Raw genomic sequence first — 21,803 nt, 5'->3', positions numbered from 1 at the left:
CTCTGCCAATCCCACATGGTTAGAGCATTCTCGCAAAATAGCATGACCCTGACTTGTCTCCCTATGATTTTACTTAGTGAGAGTGACCTGACATACCCATTTTGTGGTGTGTCTTGTTATGTACTCCGAAGCGCCCCAGGGTGGTTTTTCACTAACATGGTACCACATTGCATATAGGCTTGAGTCTTAGCATAAATGTTGCATAATGCTTGCTAATTGTTTATTATGAAATTCATGTGTTATTATGTCTTGATCGGTGATGTGCCATTATTTTCTCCTATTTCTTAACCCTTTTTGCACCATTTTAAGTACTGATTAATCTTAATTGTCAAATTAATTAGGCAGTTTTATTATTTGGGCCCATTCAGCTAATTTGATGTTTTTAATCTAATTTCAGGAATTAATGAAGAATTGGGCTTGAATCAAGAATTAGGCTTGGACTTGAAGAGAGCAGACTATTCTACAAAATTAGATCTTATCTTATCTTATCTCATCTAGATATTATTTAGATTTGATCGCATCTAGATATTATTTCATCTAGATCTTATCTTATCTTATCTAGATTTGATTTTATTTTATTTATGGGCTTGGATTTAAAACAGATTTGTAAGCTTTGGAGCTGGAAAACTATATAACAGCACCAAGGTTCTAGTTTGAGCCCTCTCTCTTCTCTCTCCCCTATTTTTTCATTTTTCAGTTTTAGGCTTTTTCTTTGAGACATTTTTTTTTCGTTTTGCAATTCCAGTAGCAATAAAATTTCGTTCTTCAATTTATAAGTTCGTTATCTATTGATTAATGGAAGGCTAAGTTCCCAGCGTTGCTTTCACTTGAGAATCAAGCGCAGTTCTCTTTGAGGTTCTATTATTATTGTTAAATTCTGTTCAGTTTTTCCTCTTCACTAATTACTCTAAATTTGTTGCTATTAATTCATGCATGCTTAGTGCTTGATTAATTGTCTACGTTCATACTTAATGACCGTTTATGAGTAATTGGTGTATGTGTTGCTTAATCACATAATGAATGCCTTATGTTAAATTTCACTTAGTAATTTAATTTAGGGTTGGATTAAGTGGTTAAACTGATAAAGGATAAATTCTCGCAACCTAGGATAAGAGACTTGCTTGTGAATCAAGGGGAAGCAACGTATTTTAATTATGATATTTTTCTAATTCAATTTTACTCGATATTTAATTTACAAAAGCAAACAACCCCCCCCCCCCCAATTTGTTACTATTTCCTACTATCTGTTATGAACATTTGGTTTATTATTGCTCGTTGGGAAATGACCTAGGATCACTTCCTAGTTACTACATTTTAATGTTTATTTGATTCGGGTACGGCCTCGATCAATCGGGGTGTGTGATTCATGTGTAATGTGATTGATGGTTGAAAAGAGAATTTTAAATGACAAAGTGGTGTAATTACATGAGTTATGTTGAAGTAAGTTGTATCTCATTTATAAGATATGTATATCTGTGATGATCTTAAACTTTGTGCTCGGGGGAGCAGATGACTAGGTGAATTTCTTTAAGGAACCTTGTGCTGAAGGATGTCGGGACACAATGCTCTGATAGGATGTGACATTAGGGTATAGGTTTCTATATTTATTGTATGAAGTCATGGACGACCTTGTTTGAGAAGAACACCCAAGTATTGTTTGTCACTAAGTCACTCCTGGATTTCACAAACAGAAGTTTTATATAGAATCAAAGATCTTTTAGAACTCTCAAAGAATGAATTTACAATGAAGTTCTAATCTCTCATAAATACTTTGTATATTACAAAGAATATACTCTATTACACTTAATGTATTTCTCTATAGATGGTTTTCTTTTCTTTTGTTTCTAGATCTACGACTCTTGTTTTCGTGTATTTGTTTGTTTTTGTTCTTCAAGGCTTAATGCTGAGTATCTTCAAGATTGAATAATATGACTGTTGTGCAATTAGATCTTATTTCTTGGAATAGGAAAATATTGTGCGTCTTTGTCTAATAGGATCAAAACTTTCCATAACTATCATTCATAACTCAATATAGTTGTTAGACTTATAAAAGGAAATATAATATAGATTCACAAATTTATTCCTTTTAAGTGGAATCATATAAACTGACACAAATTGATAATTCAAATAAACATGCATATTCCAATCAGTGTTTGGATGGACTGGATGAGTAATTTCTACTTCTAGTAGACGAGATATTCAATAATGGATAAATCGCACCTGGTGTTGCTTCCCGTCATCACACCCATTGACTTACATGCAACAAATTGGTTAACACAAATTTATATCTTTATTTTTATCAAAACCTTCATAGTTGTTTAGGCTTCTAGTGTCTAACATTTTCATTTAGGCTTAACTCAACCGTACAAAACTGACTTGTAAGATGAGAATAGTTCTCACTATATACTTTAATTTGGTTATATTGTTAGTCGATGTGAGATCTCCAATAGGACCATATCATTATTTCTCCAAGTTTTTATTAATGCAAATTACGAGTTAAGACAAAACCACTTACACTTATATGAATAAGTGTTTCTATTTAGTTAGAAGTTTAAAAAGAAAGCAAGATAACCTATAGCAAGGAACACCTATGTTGTTGCCAGAGGAATCGTTTAAACAAGAGGGGGGAGTAGAAAACAACAAAAGAGCATAAATGCACTAGTAAACTGCAAAAGTACAAGCTCTAAAACCAAAGATGATATCAATTCTTGCTAGATAAAGAAGAGAAATTATTTTATCCTATAAGTCCTCTTTTGATGACTAGTTTGAACCACTTTGATGTCGGTTGGTGAGGGGGCAACATTGTTCGTTGTTGTCATATCTATGTCATCATTCTCTACTTGATTCCAATATTTTGCCAAGATGGAAGAGGAAGCCCACTCTAAGCCTTATGGTGAAGAACAAGCAGCTAATGTAGGTGGTGAGTCTCTTCATAAAGGAGAAGAAGGTTAAGAACCTTATGCTCAGAAGGTTATTGATTAGAATAAATTTATCCATCCTTCTGAAGGTGTGGAGGTTGCAGCAGTTTAAAATCCTGTGGTTCCTTACCCTTCACAAGAAGACCTCAATTTGGAGATCATCTATGATGTTCTCTTGCCAGGTTGAGGACAATTGACTCAAGCTTGAAAAAGGAAGAAGAAAAGAAAGAGGAACCTTTTGAGAAAGTAAGAGATACTACATAGCCTAGCCTTAGATAGAACACTATTACACCAGTGTACTTTCACTTAGTATATATGAAGCAATCTACTCCATAATTCTATGTGCAATGAATATGTGCTAAGAATTGATGAAGTTGTGCTACCTCAAAAAGGCATATCAGTTAAACTTCATCAAAAGAATATTCAAGTATAGATTCTTTCTCCGCAAACATCAGAATGACTATTTAATGTATCGCAACATGCCCCTTTTGCGGGCGAGCGAGACGAGGCTCACGGGTGCGCTTTCCAAAGGAGGAAAGATGTGCGGAGTCGCCACCAACGTTTATTTGTGGAAAACGTCGGAAAAACCGAAGGAAACCGGTCAAAACGAAAATTCTAAGTTCGGGAGTTGTATTTACGTTTGAGGAAGGTATTAGCACCTCTCACATTTGTCTCAAAGGACAACAGCCTATTTTTTAGAATTGTGAAATTGTGTTATCTTAACTTTTATTTCCTTTTTTATTTTTGAGGTCGACAAAAGCGGGGCTCTTGCTCCTACGTACCCTCCATCGAAGAGGAAATCATACCTACGTAGTTCTTTCTTAAGAGTGAATCAAGCGATTCTTTTTACTTGAGAGGTGATCATTTTAAGGCGTTGGACCTTAAAAATGATCCATTTACTTGGTAAGGAAAACTGTGATAATAAACTTTCAAATCCTTTTTAGTGACTTTTTTGTGGGCGAGCTTGACTAGGCGGGTTGATTTTAGCCTTAGTTTCACTTTAATTATTAGTCAATTCAATTAAGAATGAGAAATCTCAAAGAGAAAACGTCAGATTGCTTTTTTCGCTTCATTTTACTAAAAGGTATTTTTTTATTATTATATTATTATTTTACCTCTTTTTGGATTTCCAACGTGGTTACGGCACGACCGAACGGTCGGAATTCATTTTAACAGAAATTAACGGATATTACAATTCAAATGATCGGTGGAAATTTATTTTATTTTTTGATTAGGCGAGAAAACGACTTAAACGATCGGTTAAAGCTCGTCAAAAATGGAAGAAAAGAAATCGAAATTGAACGAAATAAAAATGAAAGCCAAGAAACAAGAAATGAATTAAAAGTCTCAGATTTGGAAACTTACCCGTTGAAGAACGAAGAACGGTGAATAACGGAGGAAAACCTTCACGGATTTGCTTACGGAAACATCTCGGAGTGTTACGGAAGCACCTCGACTTGGATTTTCTTCACGGAAACGATTTTTTTCACCCAAAACAGCTTAAATACATCACCAGGGGGATCCAGGACCCTTAGAACAGCCCCCTTCAGCCTATTTATAGGAAAAAAGGGGAGCAGGTTGCCGCCTAGCTCGCCCAGGCGAGCTGGGTTGCTTCCTCCAGAAGCATTCCAGCTTCAAAAATACTCAAGAAGGCCCAATTTCAAAATTTCAAAATTGCTATTTGCAAACCCCATTTTTTATAAGTTCACCCCCCTTCTTTCGTAATTTACTGAAAAGTTACGGAAGCCTATAGGACTTGATTTTCTTCTTTTTTTTCTCTTCCTTCTCACCCATATTAAGTGAAATATTCTTATTTAGGGTTATGAGAATTTTACGGAAGCATTACGGGTGTCCCGGAAGCCCCGGAAGCCCATTTTTTTAACAAAACGGGGGAGGTGGTTGCCACTTAGCTCGCCCAGGCGAGCTAGGTTGCTTCCACCTTAAGCAAGAAATTGCCCAGAAACCTCTAGAAGGGCCCAGATTCGAAAATTACTATTTGCACCCCCCCATTTTACTAAATACACCCCATTTGCTGTTTTTGGTGATTCTTTTTCTGTAACGTTACAAAACTTTACGAATTTTGTAACGATACATATTTTCTTTCCGTAAGGTTACGAAACCTTACGGATCATGTATTTACTCTTTTTTAGCTTTGGAAGAAGTTACGGAAACTCACGGATTGCGTGACAATACTTTTTTTGGTTTCCGTCGCATTACAGAATTTCACGGATTGCGTAACCACGCTTCCTTTTGATTTCCGGCGCGTTACGGAATTTCACGGATCGTGTAATCCTGCTTCCTTTTGATTTCCGGCACGTCTTGGGACTTCACATATTGTCCAACAAAGGGTGCCAAGTACTTCGAAGCGGTCAATCAAAGGTTGCATGCCATCAAGCAATAGTCCCCGAACGAAATTAGGGTATGACAGTTGCCCCTCTTTACTTACCTTTTATCGGAGATAATAGGAAAGCAAAGATAAGACACTGATTTCGTCCGTCTTCGCCCTTTCCGTGATTAGTCTATGACGACTCTCGTCTCTACTTCTTCTTTTTTTTGCACAACACAAAACAAAATACAAACAACAATAAAAACAACTATAACATAATATACATATATACACATGTTTGGCGAAGGAACCAATCGGGAAAATAACAAAAACCACATTTTCCAGTCACCGGAGGCTCCGCACTTGACGGTGGAAGACACATGAACAGCGCTAGGCAATAAATTCATGGGTCTCCGAATAAAAAGTGGAGAATGGAGAATTGGCGAACAGCGCTAGGCAATCAATTCGCGGGGCTCCAAACTCGTTGGTGGAGGATGCATGAACGACAATCAATTCATGGGGCTCCGAATAAAAGTGGAGAATGGAGAATTGCACTAGGCAATCACTTCGCGTGGCTCCAGACTCATTGGTGGAGGATGCATGAACGACAATCAATTCATGGGGCTCCGAATAAAAGTGGAGAATGGAGAATTGCACTGGGCAATCACTTCGCGTGGCTCCAGACTCATTGGTGGAGGATGCATGAACGGCAATCAATTCATGGGGCTCCAAATAAAAGTGGAGAATGGAGAATTGTGCTAGGCAATCACTTCGCATGGCTCCAGACTCATTGGTGGAGGATGCATGAACGACAATCAATTCATGGGGCTCCGAATAAAAGTGGAGAATAGAGAATTGCACTGGGCAATCACTTCGCGTGGCTCCAGACTCATTGGTGGAGGATGCATGAACGGCAATCAATTCATGGGGCTCCAAATAAAAGTGGAGAATGGAGAATTGTGCTAGGCAATCACTTCGCGTGGCTCTAGACTCATTGGTGGAGGATGCATGAACGACAATCAATTCATGGGGCTCCGAATAAAAGTGGAGAAAGGATAATTGCGCTAGGCAATCACTTCGCGTGGCTCCAGACTCATTGGTGGAGGATGCATGAACGACAATCAATTCATGGGGCTCCGAATAAGATTTGTTGGCAGGATCGAATGGTCCACCGGGTTTTTTCCACCTAAAAAGGCAAACATGCTTTTTGCAAAGAAAAATAAATCATTCGCGAGAGCACCATATCTTAGAGAAACAATATACTCATGCCAAGGGTAATCTTCCTTGTAACCGAAAATGAAGGGCAGGATGTCAACATTTAGCTTTTAAATGAACATTCAGGGGAAACATCGGGTTAAGCTGAAACTGGGAATAAATCACTCATAGTGTATAAAAAACTCACACAGGCAAGTGTTTTACCCTAATCCCAAACCATAACTGCACCTTGACTTTATTTTGCACACGATTTCCTATCGAATCAAAGATCAACACGTACAATCACGGATCAATAGGATTTTCTCGAGGGTAGTGTTTTTGTTGGACAAGTGGCCTCAGATATCTTAAGAAGGGGGGGTTGAATTAAGATATTACAAACTATTTCCCCAATTAAAAATTCTATTTAACTTTCTATTCAAGTTATAAATTCCCTTAATAATGAATTTCTTAAATAATGATTCAAATAGAACAATCTGAATATGAATATAAAACAATAATAAATAAAGGAGTTTAAGGGAAGAGAAAATGCAAACTCAGATTTATACTGGTTCGGCCACACCCTTGTGCCTACGTCCAGTCCCCAAGCAACCCGCTTGAGAGTTCCACTATCTTGTAAATTCCTTTTACCAGTTCTAAACACACAAGGACAATCCTTCCTTTGTGTTTAGAATTCTTTCACAACAAGAGACCCTTGGTCTCTTAATCCCTTTTCAGAATAAAGAAGAAGAGAAGAAGAAATCTCTCTTGAAAGAGATAGATTGAACAATTTGAGCACTCAAATAATTCCTTATTGAATCACAAGTAATTTGGCCAAGAAATTTGTAAGAGGATAAAATGATTTTGCTTTATAAGAGGATAAGACCTTTTTGTTCTGAAAAACTCTAGCAAATTCGTGTCTCAAGTCACATATATATAGGCCTTTGATAGCCATTCAAGAACCACATCAAAAGATGTGACTGTTGAGAATATTTTCTGAAAGTCTGCTCTGGTAATCGATTACAGTATATGTGTAATCGATTACAAGCTTTAAAATTTGAATTAAAACGTTCAGAAACTGCTGGTAATCGATTACCATATATGTGTAATCGATTACACAGGGCAAAATTTGAATTCAAATTTTAATAGCTGCTGTAAATCAGTTTTGGCCAATGGTAATCGATTACATCCTCTGGTAATCGATTACCAGAGAGTAAATTTCTTGTAAAAGACTTTTTAACTTAATTTTCTTGGCCAAACCTTTTGCTACTTCAATTGTAATTCCCTTCCTATTTAATATACCCTTTCTAAGACTCTATAGACTGTCTTGATCATCCATCTTGAATATCTTTAATTGCTTTGTCTTGAATAAAGCTTTGAGACTCATGTGATCTTTTGGCATCATCAAAACATCAGCTTGATCCTTTGTCTACAGTTTTTGGAGAGGAAGCTGGGTGTTTTGGTCTTTTCCTCTTTGTTTATGTGGGGCGGGATATCGCCAGTCAAGAATGACTTTGAATGGCAATTCGAAAGGAAGAACCACCAAAAATGGGTTTTCCTTTGTCGGCAGTCACTTACCTTGCCGAAAATTTATCTGGTCTGAAGATTTTCTGTTCTCTTTCTTTCATTGATCGGGAATTATTCTGTTTTCCTCCGATTTCCTTTTTACTTCCTTCCGATCTTCGATCGGGAATCCTTCTTTTCCTTTCTTTTCATTTTTTTCCTTTTCCTTATTTTCATTTTTTCCTTTTCTTTCTTTTCATTTCTTCCTTTTCTATCTTTTCATTTCTTCCTTTTCCATTCCTTTCTTTGGGAAAACGGGTTTTAGCATTCTATTTGCTCTCCCTTGAGTAGATTCCGTTGTCCTTTGTTTTGGGGGAAAGGATGAGGATTCTCTTTTATAGGCCAAGGTTCAAAAAAAATTTAAGGTTGTGTCTCAATGGGGTCTTTTATTGTGGGAGCCCGATCTTGATATTTGGGGCAAAACAAATTTGTGCGTCAAGGTGTCGGTCTCGGGCCGAACTTCCATATTATTCCACAAGGCACGCGCAACAATGATGATTCGGAAACAACGTGCAAAATTAGTCATGGCCACAGCCAGGTGGGCACTCAAGCATCCTGTTTATGGCATTGTGATACTACGGTTGGGAATTTACACAAATAGACCCAACGTTTCCAAATTATGTTCTTTCATCAGTTCAATGAATCCATCCATTCTTATCTCGGTTATTCAGGAAAATAAACTCTTAGCGTCAGTCCCTTGTTTCCAAAAGATACGTTTGCTCTCTACGAATGATTTATGCTTCCTACGACCATAACATGTCGACCTTCGAGGTCTTCCTTTCTTTTTCTTTTTGTTTCATTTTTATGTTCACAAAAACTAGACATCCATTGCCATTTACCAGAACTTTTCTATGTACACCTTCATTCCTATACATGACGAACTTTTTCTGTACACGCATTAGAACTATTTTTCTTGACGTCAACACGGTCTATATACAAACCCTATTCATGCTCAAAGATTTCTTTTTTTTTTTTTCGTTTTTTCCCACACATACCTGTAGTTTATACAAAAGCTTCTTTATATACACTCATTGCTCATACACGCAAGAATTTATTTTCACACATTATTTACACACACAAAATCCTTTTATACACATTTTCCTTTTACATATATATAAATAAAAACTTTTTTCTTTTCTTTATGAACATGACATTTATTCACAACGCTTCTTTCTTTTTATCATGATTTTGGTTCATTTTATTTTTAGGACGAAGTTCCTAAATGAAAAACTCTACACGGTTCCGGAATTTCAACAAACACTATTGAAAACAACGAAGTAAGCACTAACGCAATAGTCCAAACAAAATACATGCACAAAACAAATGACAATCGCAACAACAAAAAACAAACGTTGGTCCCTCAAGTCATAGAAACAAAATAACATGTAAATGATAAAGGATGAAACATGAATCTGGGGATCCCACGGTCATGTGACTCCACATGCCACCGGACTCTTGGGTCACGGTAACAAAAAGTGGGGTGGTCGACAAAAGCAGGACTTTTGCTCCCACGTATCCTCAATTTGTGATGAGGAACTCAGACCTACGTAGTTCTTGATAACTGTGAGACTAAAAATAGTCTCGGTGTTTTCTTCACTAAAATGCGAACATGCTTTAGTAAAGAGACAAAACTTCCAACTGATCAGAGCAACATATGCTTTTTTTTTATGAAAAATGATGTGTCTATCGGGGAAGGAGAGTATGCTGATGAAATTTTCTCATAACCATAAATGATATTTTGGATGTTAGCATTTCGTTTCTAAATGACCATTTAGAGGAAACACTGGGTCCAACAAAAATAGGAGAAAATCACTCAAAGTGTATCAATCTCACACAGGTAAGTGTTTTATCCTAATTCCGAACCACAGATATGTCATGACTTGATTTTGCAAATCATTTCCTATCAAATCAAGGATTACATGCGTGATCATGGATCAATAGGACTTTTTCTTGGGAATGGTTTGTTTTTCTTGGTAGGAACTTTGGCTTTTGAGTGTTTTTGGCCTTTTCCTTTTTTGTTTTTGTTTAGTGTGAGGTGAACAAGTCACCGACGCACAAGATTTTAGTTGGCAATCAAAGGGAGAGGGCCACTTTAGGTCGTGGTTTCCTTTCTTTTTTTTCGTTTACTTGGTGACAATTCTGTATTGTTCAGATATTGTCTGGTCCAAAGACCTTTCTGGATGTTTCTTTTGTTTTCTTCCGATCCTTGATTGGGAATTTTCTTTCCTTTTTTTGCTTTCTCCCACTCTTTGATTGGGAATTTTTCTTTCTTTTTTTTTTTGGTGTTTTCCAAGGGCAAGGATTGACATTCTCACCCTGGGTCAAGGTTTATGATAAGTTGGGATTTTGGCTCAAGGCTAGTAGAACGACTGGTCATGATATATGTCAGGGTTTGGCCAGCGGTTCGGGGATAAAGGGGATGTCCTACATTATTTCCATGATACACATGCAACAATGATGTCATGCATGCACCCATGTGGACACTCAAGCATCAAGTTTTTATGGTCATGTGACACTAGGGCTCAGGATTCATTTTCCCTATTTTAAGTCAACCCAATGTTTCCAAAATATGTTCTTTTATCAAATCATGCATTCATCCGAGTCCATTTTGGGCGTTCGGAAAATTTTCACAGCATTCACTCTTCAGGTGTATACACATTTTTTTCAAAAACTGGTTAAGATCAGTAAAATCTTTCAAAGAAAAGTTGGAAATTATCTTTTTTCACAAGCATGTTGTTTTTTTAGCTAGACAACTTTTATTTTTTTATTTTTTTTATCTTCTATTTTTTTCTTCCTTCTTATTCTTTTCTTGCTCGCTCTTTTTGCTCTTTTTATTTCATGAGGTATTTTGCTACCTAAACATACATATATTTTTGTGAGGTATTTTGCTATATACATGCGTGTCCAAGGTATCTTGCTACCTAAACATACACATATATGTTTTGTGAGATATCTTTGCTATATACATGCATATCCAAGGTATCTTGCTACCTAAACATACATATATATTTTGTGAAGTATTTTTGCTACATACATGCATATCCAAGGTATCTTTCTACCTAAACATACATATATATATTTTGTGAAGTATTTTTTGCTACATACATGCATATCCAAGGTATTTTTCTACCTAAACATACATACATACATACATACATACATACATACATACATATATATATATATATATATATATATATATATATATATATATATATATATATATATATATATATATATTGTGAGGTATGACTACCTTCCGAGCTTGGGCTTGTTTTATTTAAATTCCTAGGATCATGAGCAACTAGGTGTGTCCTGCTATGACTTGAGAAACAAAAGTGATCAAATAACAAGCAGAGATTTAAAAGGTACTAGGTTGTCTCCTAGTAGCGCTTCTTTAACGTCTTGAGCTGGACGCGTGATGGCTTGTCGGTCACGGACCAAGTACTTTGCTTACCTTTGGCTTTGGACTTGGTCGCCTATTGGTCGGCCATGGGTCGTAAGAAACGCTCTAACCTTTTTGTGGATGAGCTGAGGTGAACTCTAGAGGTTATGGAGGTGCGTCTGTTGCCCGCTGCCGGCCATCCCCAGGCTGTTGTGGTGTTTCGCCCTGCGCCTGCCTGGGGATGCAGTACTTCTTGATGAAAGCTCGATTAGTAGGGGGCCTGATGACCTTGTTGTGGGCGACAGGCACTCCGTAGAACTGAAAGAGGCCCGTAATTAGAGCTTGGCAACCCCAAGACCCTGTTGGACTTCTTCGGGTCCACTGGGTGTCTTGCGGGCGGGATCCCTGCAAACAATAGATGAAATCAGAAATCAGTTGAGCGATGTGCATACTTACCTATGTCATGATGACGTGACCTTGCCGGGGGGAACGGGCACCCTGTAGGACTACAGAGGCCCGTAACCAGAGCTGGAAACCCTAGGGCCTTGTTGGACTTCTCCGGGTCCACTAGGTGTCTTTGTGGGTGCGATTCCTGCAAACAATAGATGGTATCAGAAATCGGTTGAACCATATGTATACTTACCTATGTCACGATGGCATGACCTTACTAGGGGAACGGGCACCCTGTAGGACTGACAGAGGCCCGTAACCAGAGCTGGAAACCCCAGGGCCCTATTGGACTTCTTTGTGTCCACTGGGTGTCTTGTGGGCGCGATCCCCGTAAACAATAGATGACATCAGAAATCAATTGGGTCACGTGCATACTTACCTATGTCACGACGGCACAGACCAACTGATACATCTGTAGGGGGAGATTGGCATTGTGGTCGCTGGGCAGAATGTTGCTAAATAGCAACGTCATCCATATCCATGTAAGAGTGGTCATGTTGGTGCGCATGATCCGCACTCGTCTTTTTGCAGCGGCACGGGTGAAATCTTGGCCCGGTATGCATAGTAGATGCGTGATAGCCTCCCTCTCTGGATGTGCTCGCACAGTTGGTCGCCCTCCAATATCAGGGGGTGGCCCAGGAACTGATAAAAGGAAACTACTGGCCCCTTAACCGGGAGCGCAAGTCTCGGTTAAGCATCTAAGGGCAAAGGACCTTATATTCTCTTAAGGTGTGGATATGGAGCACACTGAAAATGAGGATGCATAGCCCTCTAAAGGCGAGGGCGTGCAGCCCTCTACAGGCGAGGATGTGCAGTCCTCTGATGGCGAGGACATATAGTCCTCTAAAGGTGATAGGTACTAGTACCCAAGGGTCCACCTTTATGAGAAAGCAAGAGATTGATTCATCGAGAGGGTCGGTCATCCCAAAAGATTGGACACGAGATGTAGGAAATCTATGCAGTTAACATGATTTTTAGGGATGTAGACGCATACAACCTTTGTCGTGAAATTTGGTAATGCTGACCTCATATGAAACAATGCAATGCAATGGAAAGTTGTACAATGTTCATGACATTCTTTTCCTATTTTGTGATTTTGATTTTGATTTTATTTTTTTGGAAAACACAGATTGACTTTCCTTTTGAAAAAGGTGATAATTCATGCAACCTTATCCTATCTTTTGCAAATCTCTCTGGGAACTCCCTCAGAGTGTATATTCTGTTTGATTTAGTCACTTGACCATTTTGGAGTGACGGCAATGGAGCCGTTTGACGTTCAATCAATCTATTGAAATTCCAGGGCTTGTCTCCCTTTTTTTTCTTGTTTAAAAACATCGACGGGTGAGAACTTTTGATCTGCCCCTATGTTCACTTGAGGCTCATGCACGATGCCCCTCATTGCCCCAGTGTAAGGCTTTGAGGTACCAATTGTTATCTTTCGTCATGACCTTGTAGCTGGGAACCTATTGGGTGAAAACTTCTAATCTACCCCTAGGTTTGCTTGAGGTTTTTGCATGGTGCCTTTCATTGCCCCAATGTAAGGCTTTGAGGTACAATCGTTGTCTTTCGTCATGACCTTGTAGCAATGAACCAATTGGGTGAGAACTTCTAATCTGCTCCTAGGTTCGTTTGAGGTTTATGAATGGTGCCTTTCATTGCCCCAGTGTAGGACTTAGAGGTACCAATTGTTGTCTTGTTTTCACAACCTCGTAGTGAGGAAGAAGCAGTTGATTCTTGCAAAAAGAATTTTCCAAGGACGAGAAATAGTTGAAGGATTTTTCAGTTGATGGATTAAGTCAAATGACTCCTATGTAGAAGCAAGATGTTTTGATGTCTTGATGATGCTAAAGGATCAAGTGCTTCTAAGTTTTATTCAAGACAAGAATCCAAGAAAATCAAGATATATGATCAAGTTGATCTCTAGAATCTTTAGGACGAAGTTTCCAAATTGAAAAAACAAAAGGTTTGACCAAAGAATTCTATCATTTCAAATTGAGATTTTCTCTCTGGTAATCGATTACCAGCAGCTGAAAATGTTTATCACAGTCACTAGAAATTTGAATTTGAAATTTATAATGTGTAATTGATTACGCATGGATGGTAATTGATTACCAACAGTTTATTGAACGTTTTAATTCAAATTTTAAAGCCTGTAATCGATTACATATGTCTTGTAATCGATTACCAGAGGGGATTTTCATAAAATAATTTCCAAGAGTCACATCTATTCAAATGTTTTATGAATGGCCATCAAAGGTGACTTGGAAACACGAATTTAAATAGAGTTTTCATTGTCCAAACAGTTTTATCCTCTCAAAAGATTAAGAGTTTTTCTGAACTGAAATGTCTTATCCTCTCAAAAAGATTCCTTGGTCAACCACTTGCATATTCAATAAGGAATTATGATTGATCTTCATTGTACAATCTATCTCTTTTAAGAGATATTTCTTCTTCTCTTCTTCTTATTTCTGAAAAGGGATTAAGAGAGTGTGTGTCTCTTTGTTGTAGAGGATTCTTGAACACAAGGGAAGGGTTGTCCCTGTGTGGTTCAGACTTTGTAAAAGGAGTTTTACAAAGAGAGTGGAAAATCTTAAGTGGGTTGCTTGAGGACTGGACGTAGGCACGGGAAGTGGCCGAACCAATATAAATCAAGTTTGCATGCCTCTCTTCCCTTAAACTTCTTTTATTTATTGCTATTTATCTTTTGCTTTAAAGAAGTTTATTTTGAATTGTCTTTTGAGTAATTCATGTTAAGGGTGCATTGTTAATCCGAAAAGAGAGAGTGAAAGTTTAATTGGGGAATAGTCTTCGTATCTTAATTCAACCCCCCTTTTTCTTAAGGTAACTGAGGCCATTTGTCCAATATCTTATTCTTGATAACTCACTTCTCTCTAAAAAGACAAACTTTCCGGAATGATAAAATGAGGTCACATGAACGTCTTGAAAACACAGTCAATCAAATGCTTTTTTTTTTCTTTTTCTTTTTGAACCATTTTTTTTATTTTGAAACTTATTTGTTTGGAACTTTACTCTTTGTTTTACGGCACCCCCACCAACGTGCAAGACGAGTAATCTCTGATTGAACGGTCTTGGAAGTCCAAACTCAGGAGGATAGGTCGCTTGAGCAAACAGACCAATGGCTTGCACCCACATTCCGGTGAAAGTTGAATAAGCAAAGATGCGTTTGTGAGAGGATGAGGGACAAAGATATCAACTTTATCCATTTCATTTAACATTGTAACTGTGGTTTACAATAATGGTACAAACTTGAAAATCCTGATGAGTCATTAGAGACATCTAACAACAGCTTTCAAAATTTCCCCATGTGTGTCATCTCTTGTCAATGTCAGGATTTACACGCGATTCTCCTCAAATTTTAGCCAGCCCGCATCAATTAGACCTTGCCCCTTACACTTCAGAGCCCTACATTGCTCAATGGAACGCCCCGGGGCTTCTCCGTGACAAGCACACATTGCGTTCGAGTCGTATTCTCGGAGAAATGGAGGTTGATGAACCTTGGCTAGGGTTATGGCTACCATTGAATTATCAAGTAGATATGGGAGCAAGTCAGCATAGGACACTGGAATTAGGGTGAATTCTACAGGCTTTCTCACTGCAAAATTCATTTCTTGGTTGGTGTTTTTGGTTTGTGTTAAAGGTGGTGTTCGTCATTGGAAGTGCGGTAGACAGACTTTGTGGTTGATTTAGGGATTGCCTTTGTGGATAACTGGGCGGTGGGTAAGGAGAAGGTTTGTTATTGGCTGAGTAATGACATTGTTGGGTTGGTGGAAAACTTGGCTGTATAGGAATGACAGTCACAGCATGGGCTTCTCCCTCATTCTCACCCTCTTCATTTGCCCTAGTTTTTTTTTTTTTTTGCATTTATCAAAGCATGATGATCAGATTTGCCTCTTTTTAGACCCACTTTGATCCTTTCGTCGGTGAAGACCATATCATCGAAGCTTGAAGGTGTGTAGTCCACCATCTTTTCTTAGTAGAATACTGGTAATGTGTCTACTATCATTGTTATCATTTTTTTCTCCGTCATTGAGGTGCCACTTGAGCTGCCAGGTCTCTCCACCTTTGGGCGTATTCTTTGAAAGATTTGTGCCCCTTTTTGCACATGTTCTGTTGTTGCATCCTATCCGGAACCATATCAAAATTGTACTGATACTGCCTAACGAAGGCAACCATTAGGTCCTTCCAAGAGTGGACTCGAGAAGGTTCCAGGTTAGTGTACCAGGTAACAGCTACCCCAGTAAGATTTTCTTGGAAGGAATGTATCAGCAATTCCTCATCTTTTGCGTGTGCCCCCATCTTCTGATAATACATCTTTAGATGGTTCTTGGGGCAAGTAGTCCCCTTGTACTTGTCAAAGTCCAGCACCTTGAACTTGGGAGGGGTGATGATATTGGGTTCTAGGAACAACTCTTTTAGGTTAGCAAAGGCATAATCTTCACCTCCTTCAATGGCCTTGAGCCTTTCCTCTAGATGATCCAACTTTCCCATTTCTGCCATAGCATGAGGGTTTTTAACTTGTTGTGAAATGCAAGAGGTGTAGTTGTGGGTGATACTGAGGACCCTCCAAAGTGTTGTGCAGGGGTATACCACCAATTGCTTGCTCTTCAATGGCATATCCGAGGCAAGGCTCGAGGTCAGCTAGATTGTGGTGGGGAATTTCATGTGTCTCCCCCACGGTTTAAGAGACATGTGCATGATTAGTTTGGGGTTGTTGGCTCTCAATGGGTATAGGAGTAGAGTTATTGACATCCTCATTGAGAGTGTACGCCACATTGGGTGGTGTATAGTTGGGAGGCAGGCCATATGGCGGGAAGGCGTGCTTGTTTTTGATTTTGCACATCATGGAGGTCGTCCCTACTTCCCAAATCTTTGCCTACCATATCTAAGGTTGGATGATTCATTTTGTTGAGGCCAGATGGGGGCATCGGGTTCACCTTAGCAACAGTGCTGGTAGCGGCAATTGTAACGGCATTGGCTTCCATTATCTTCTTCATGCTCATCATGGCCTCCATCATTGTGGCCATTTTCTCTTTCATGGCCTCCATGTCGGCCTTCACCTTCTCTTGCACCTCCTCTGCTTTACCCATTACTCTAGCTCTAGCACAGGTTCGGTAAGGGTGTCGTAAAGCGGGTTCTTTTCTTTTTTATAACAATGATTAAGTTCTCTTTTTTTTTTTAAGGAAAGAATGCAATGAACAATGCAACCAATGAAAAACATGGATGTATGCGAATGATGCACAGTTGAAGTATTATGAATTTTTACACAGGATATGGGATTGAATCAATTTAGATTTTCAACATGGTCCATGACATCTTCATCAAGGTGAAACTGGAAGTAACAGGGACATCGACAGCCCTAAATGTGTTTGGCAGTAGACGAAGCAGCGATGTAACACGAGCTTTTCGTAAGATGGTTACTTCCATACTTCAACTTGACTCGATGAACCTTTTCGTAAAAGCACGAGCTTGGTTCAACCCCATAACCCAGGGAATGGCAATTTTGATTGTCAATACTTCATCAACATTTCATTGGGATGAAAGACTCGAGAATACGCATGCTATGCATGGGAAATGTAATTATGAGATTGAGATGTCCAAAGAAACATCCTTTCTTAGTTAACCATGCATTAGGTACCATGTTCAATCATTTTGTTTTTAAGTGAAATGGGTTTATGATCCCAACATGGTTGGCTTATGGTACCGAATATATGCAACTAAGAATGCAGCGTGAATTTTCGTGCTTTCTTTTTTGTTTTTGTCTTGCAGAGGAAAACGCAAGGGTCACGCATAAGCAAACATGAAAACAATTGGTATGCAATTTGTAGATCAAAAATTTTGTTGAACACATATGCATGATGATGCAATGACCCATGCAAAATGTGAGGTTGGAATGTGATAACGGACAAATGCAGGAACGATATGTTCATTATGATGCTGAAGAGATGTTTATGCGATGCATGATATGAATGCATTTACGGACACGAGAGCCCCGAAAAATTATCTCTTCTTATTTGCACACTTGGGGGTGCAGTGCCCCATGTGTGTAGTTAAGAAGGTGATATGGATCTTCCGGCTTCCCATGACAAAAGACGAGACCAACATACAACGCGTGCGTGATGACATGATGTAGATGCGCAAAAGCATAACACGGGGATGCATAGAGTATGACAATATCCACAAATAATTACAAACAACAAAGGCGTACATGACATTTAGGTTATATGCATGACAATGTTTAAAAGGCACACAGCGTGTTCGCTTCATGCCCCTATTTTAGGGACTTATAGGATAATATCTAGGGGTCTTTAATAACTACTCCCAACGATTCATAGCTCACACGGCTGTTTTCTAGAGGTATCATCACTCAAGATAATAATATTGTGGCGGTATGGAATACCAGCGACAACATATTATAAAGAGAGAAAGCTCTAGACGAGGTTGCACTATTATCAAGCAAGTCGGAGACCTAGCATGATCATAGATTCACCTCCACTCCTTAGATTCCCATGAACCCGGGTATATGGCCCCTTTTTTTACTCAAACCCGTGGGTGCTTAGAATGTAGTGTAAAAATGTGAAAAGACAGCAGTTATTACATTTTACACAGTTCAACAAATGCACACACAAAGTTTCACGATTCCACAATTCCTTAAAATAGGCCTAACTCACAAAAAACAGTCCCCAGTGGAGTCGCCAACTGTCGCAACATGCCCCTTTTGCGGGCGAGCAAGGCGAGGCTCACGGGTGCGCTTTCCAAAGGAGGAAAGATGTGCGGAGTCGCCACCAACGTTTATTTGTGGAAAACGTCGGAAAAACTGAAGGAAACCGGTCAAAATGAAAATTCTAAGTTCGAGAGTTGTATTTACGTTTGAGGAAGGTATTAGCACCTCTCACGTTTGTCTCAAAGGACAACAGCCTATTTTTTAGAATTGTGAAATTGTGTTATCTTAACTTTTATTTCCTTTTTTATTTTTGAGGTCAACAAAAGCGGGGCTCTTGCTCCTACGTACCCACCATCGAAGAGGAAAACAGACCTACGTAGTTCTTTCTTAAGAGTGAATCAAGCGATTCTTTTTACTTGAAAGGTGATCATTTTAAGGCGTTGGACCTTAAAAATGATCCATTTACTCGGTAAGGAAAACAGAGATAATAAACTTTCAAATCCTTTTTAGTGACTTTTTTGTGGACGAGCTTGACTAGGCGAGTTGATTTTAGCCTTAGTTTCACTTTAGTTATTAGTCAATTCAATTAAGAATGAGAAATCCCAAAGAGAAAACGTCCGATAGATTTTTTCACTTCATTTTACTTAAAGGTATTTTTTGATTATTATATTATTATTTTACCTCTTTTTTTATTTCCAACGTGGTTACGGCACAACCGAACAGTCAGAATTCATTTTAACAAAAATTAACGGATATTACAATTCAAATGATCGGTGGAAATTTATTTTATTTTTTGATTAGGCGAGAAAACAGCTTAAACGATCAGTTAAAGCTCGTCAAAAACGGAAGAAAAGAAACCGAAATTGAACGAAATAAAAATGAAAGCCAAGAATCAAGAAATGAATTAAAAGTCTCAGATTTAGAAACTTACCCGTTGAAGAACGAAGAATGGATAAAAAACGGTGAATAACAAAGGAAAACCTTCACGGATTTGCTTACGGAAACATCTCGGAAGTGTTATGGAAGCACCTCGGCTTGGATTTTCTTCACGGAAACGATTTTTTTCACCCAAAACAGCTGAAATACATCACCAGGGGGATCCGAGACCCTTAGAACAGCCCCCTTCAGCCTATTTATAGGAAAAAGGGGGAGCAGGTTGCCGCCCAGCTCGCCTCCAGCTTCGAAATAACTCTGGAAGGCCCAATTTCAAAATTTCAAAATTGCTATTTGCATCCCCCCATTTTTTATAAGTTCACCCCCCTTCTTTCGTGATTTACGGAAAAGTTACAGAAGCCTTACGGAAGCTTATAGGACTTGATTTTCTTCTTTTTTCTCTTCCTTCTCACCCATATTAAGTGAAATATGCTTATTTAGGGTTATGGGAATTTTATGGAAGCATTACGGGTGTCCGGGAAGCCCCGGAAGCCAATTTTTTAACAAAACGAGGGAGGTGGTTGCCACTTAGCTCGCCCAGGAGAGCTAGGTTGCTTCCACCTTAAGCAAGAAATTACCCAGAAACCTCTAGAAGGGCCCAGATTCGAAAATTACTATTTGCACCCTCCATTTTACTAAATACACCCCCTTTGCTGTTTTTGGTGATTCTTTTTTCGTAACGTTACGAAACTTTACGAATCTCGTAACGATACATATTTTTTTCCATAAGGTTATGGAACCTTACGGATCATGTATTTACTCTTTTTTAGCTTTCGAAGAAGTTATAGAAACTCACAGATTGCGTGACAATACTTTTTTTGGTTTCCATCGCATTACGGAATTTCACGGATTGCGTAACCACACTTCCTTTTGATTTCCGGCGCGTTACGGAATTTCACGGATCGCATAACCACGCTTCCTTTTGATTTCCGGCGCGTCTCGGGACTTCACATATTGTGCAACAAAGGGTGCCAAGTACTTCGAAGCGGTCAATCAAAGGTTGCATGCCATCAAGCAATAGTCCCCGGACGAAATTAAGGTATGACATAATGATATCTCAAAATGCTTATTAGAAAGATTCCTTAGGATGGGAATCTCATAATAACTCTAAAAATGTTATGTCTTGGCAACTGTCAAGTCTGTCTACATGCTCCAGAAGCTTATCAGTTGAGTGGGCTCCACTTCAACAGTCTTATGTGGGACTTTAAGAGGATATTAAAGAATATCTTGAAGATAAGTTGAAGCATTCCATTTAAAGAAACTTGAGCTTGGTCTTTGTGTCAGAAATCTACATTTTCTATTATAACCCTCTCTGTTGAGAATGACCAACTTATGTATTGAACTTGTAATTTGTAATAGATCTAAGATAAAAGTAAGAAACTATATTTTCCTAAGTGTAAATCCTCTATGAGGTGAAAATTTGTGTTTGTGCAATCTGAAAACACAGAAACCCTTTTTGTTGTTGAAAGTGCAATAGTGACTAGCATTGTTGAAATCCAGTGGTGTTGTTGGTCTAGTTTGGGCTAGGTTTAAAGTCCAGTGGGAGTACTAGCAAGTTGTTGAAATCCAGTGGTTCACTACAAGAAAAAAATAGCTTTTACGATGCTGATTTTAAGTCGGTTGATAAATAACCATCTTAGAAAGAAATGCGGTGACATTTTTGTAAATAAATACAATAATTCTAAGATGGTTTTGTGAAAACCATCCTAGAAGGATGTCATTCTAAGACTGTTTTACCAAAAAATCCATCTTAGAAGATTTTCAATTGTTTTTAAAATCTCCCTCTACTTTCTCATGCCTCTCTCTATTCTCACTCTCCCTCTCACTCTCTGTCCCAACATCTCATGTTTCTATGCTAGGGTTTCTCCATCTTCCACCTCCGTATGATTACCTTTAACTCATCCTCCTTAACCTTCATCTTCACCTTAATCTTTCACCTCGTGTGTGATGGATGACTAAAGCACATGACAATGAGCATGTTGCGACAGAAGCATTGCACCTTCATCTTCTTCATGATCTCTTTCTCCACTTTGAGGTGGAGAGCAACGACACCATCAACAACGGCAAGGCCAAGATCCAAGTTCTTTCTCTCTCTCTCTCTCTCTTCCTTTTCTTTAATAAGTGCTTCTAATCTCATCGAGTTAGGGTTTAACGCATTTGGTTCTCACTTTATTAAAGTAATCAACATTGTGCATTGTGACACCTATCTCATTTAAACCAAAAATTGAAAATCTGGGTAATAGAGAGAGAAAGACGTCTTAGCATTTGTTTCTTTCTTTGTTTGTCGAGGTTCTCACACCAATCATTCACAGGACGCTCAAGTTTCTTCTTTCTCTTTTGGCCTTGTTTATGGAA

The 21,803-nt window shown here is 38.6% G+C and overlaps 1 pseudogene; it reads right to left on the bottom strand.

The window, feature by feature from the left end:
* Window positions 1-21,585, bottom strand: part of LOC100782274 (beta-fructofuranosidase, insoluble isoenzyme 1-like) — a 55,567-nt pseudogene extending 33,982 nt beyond the window's left edge.
* Window positions 21,586-21,803: the final 218 nt, after the last annotated feature.

Source organism: Glycine max, chromosome 20 (genome assembly GCF_000004515.6).
Source record: "Glycine max cultivar Williams 82 chromosome 20, Glycine_max_v4.0, whole genome shotgun sequence".
Lineage (NCBI taxonomy): Eukaryota > Viridiplantae > Streptophyta > Magnoliopsida > Fabales > Fabaceae > Glycine > Glycine max.
Note: the sequence above shows the minus strand (reverse complement) of the source record. Positions and strands in the feature narration are given on the sequence as shown.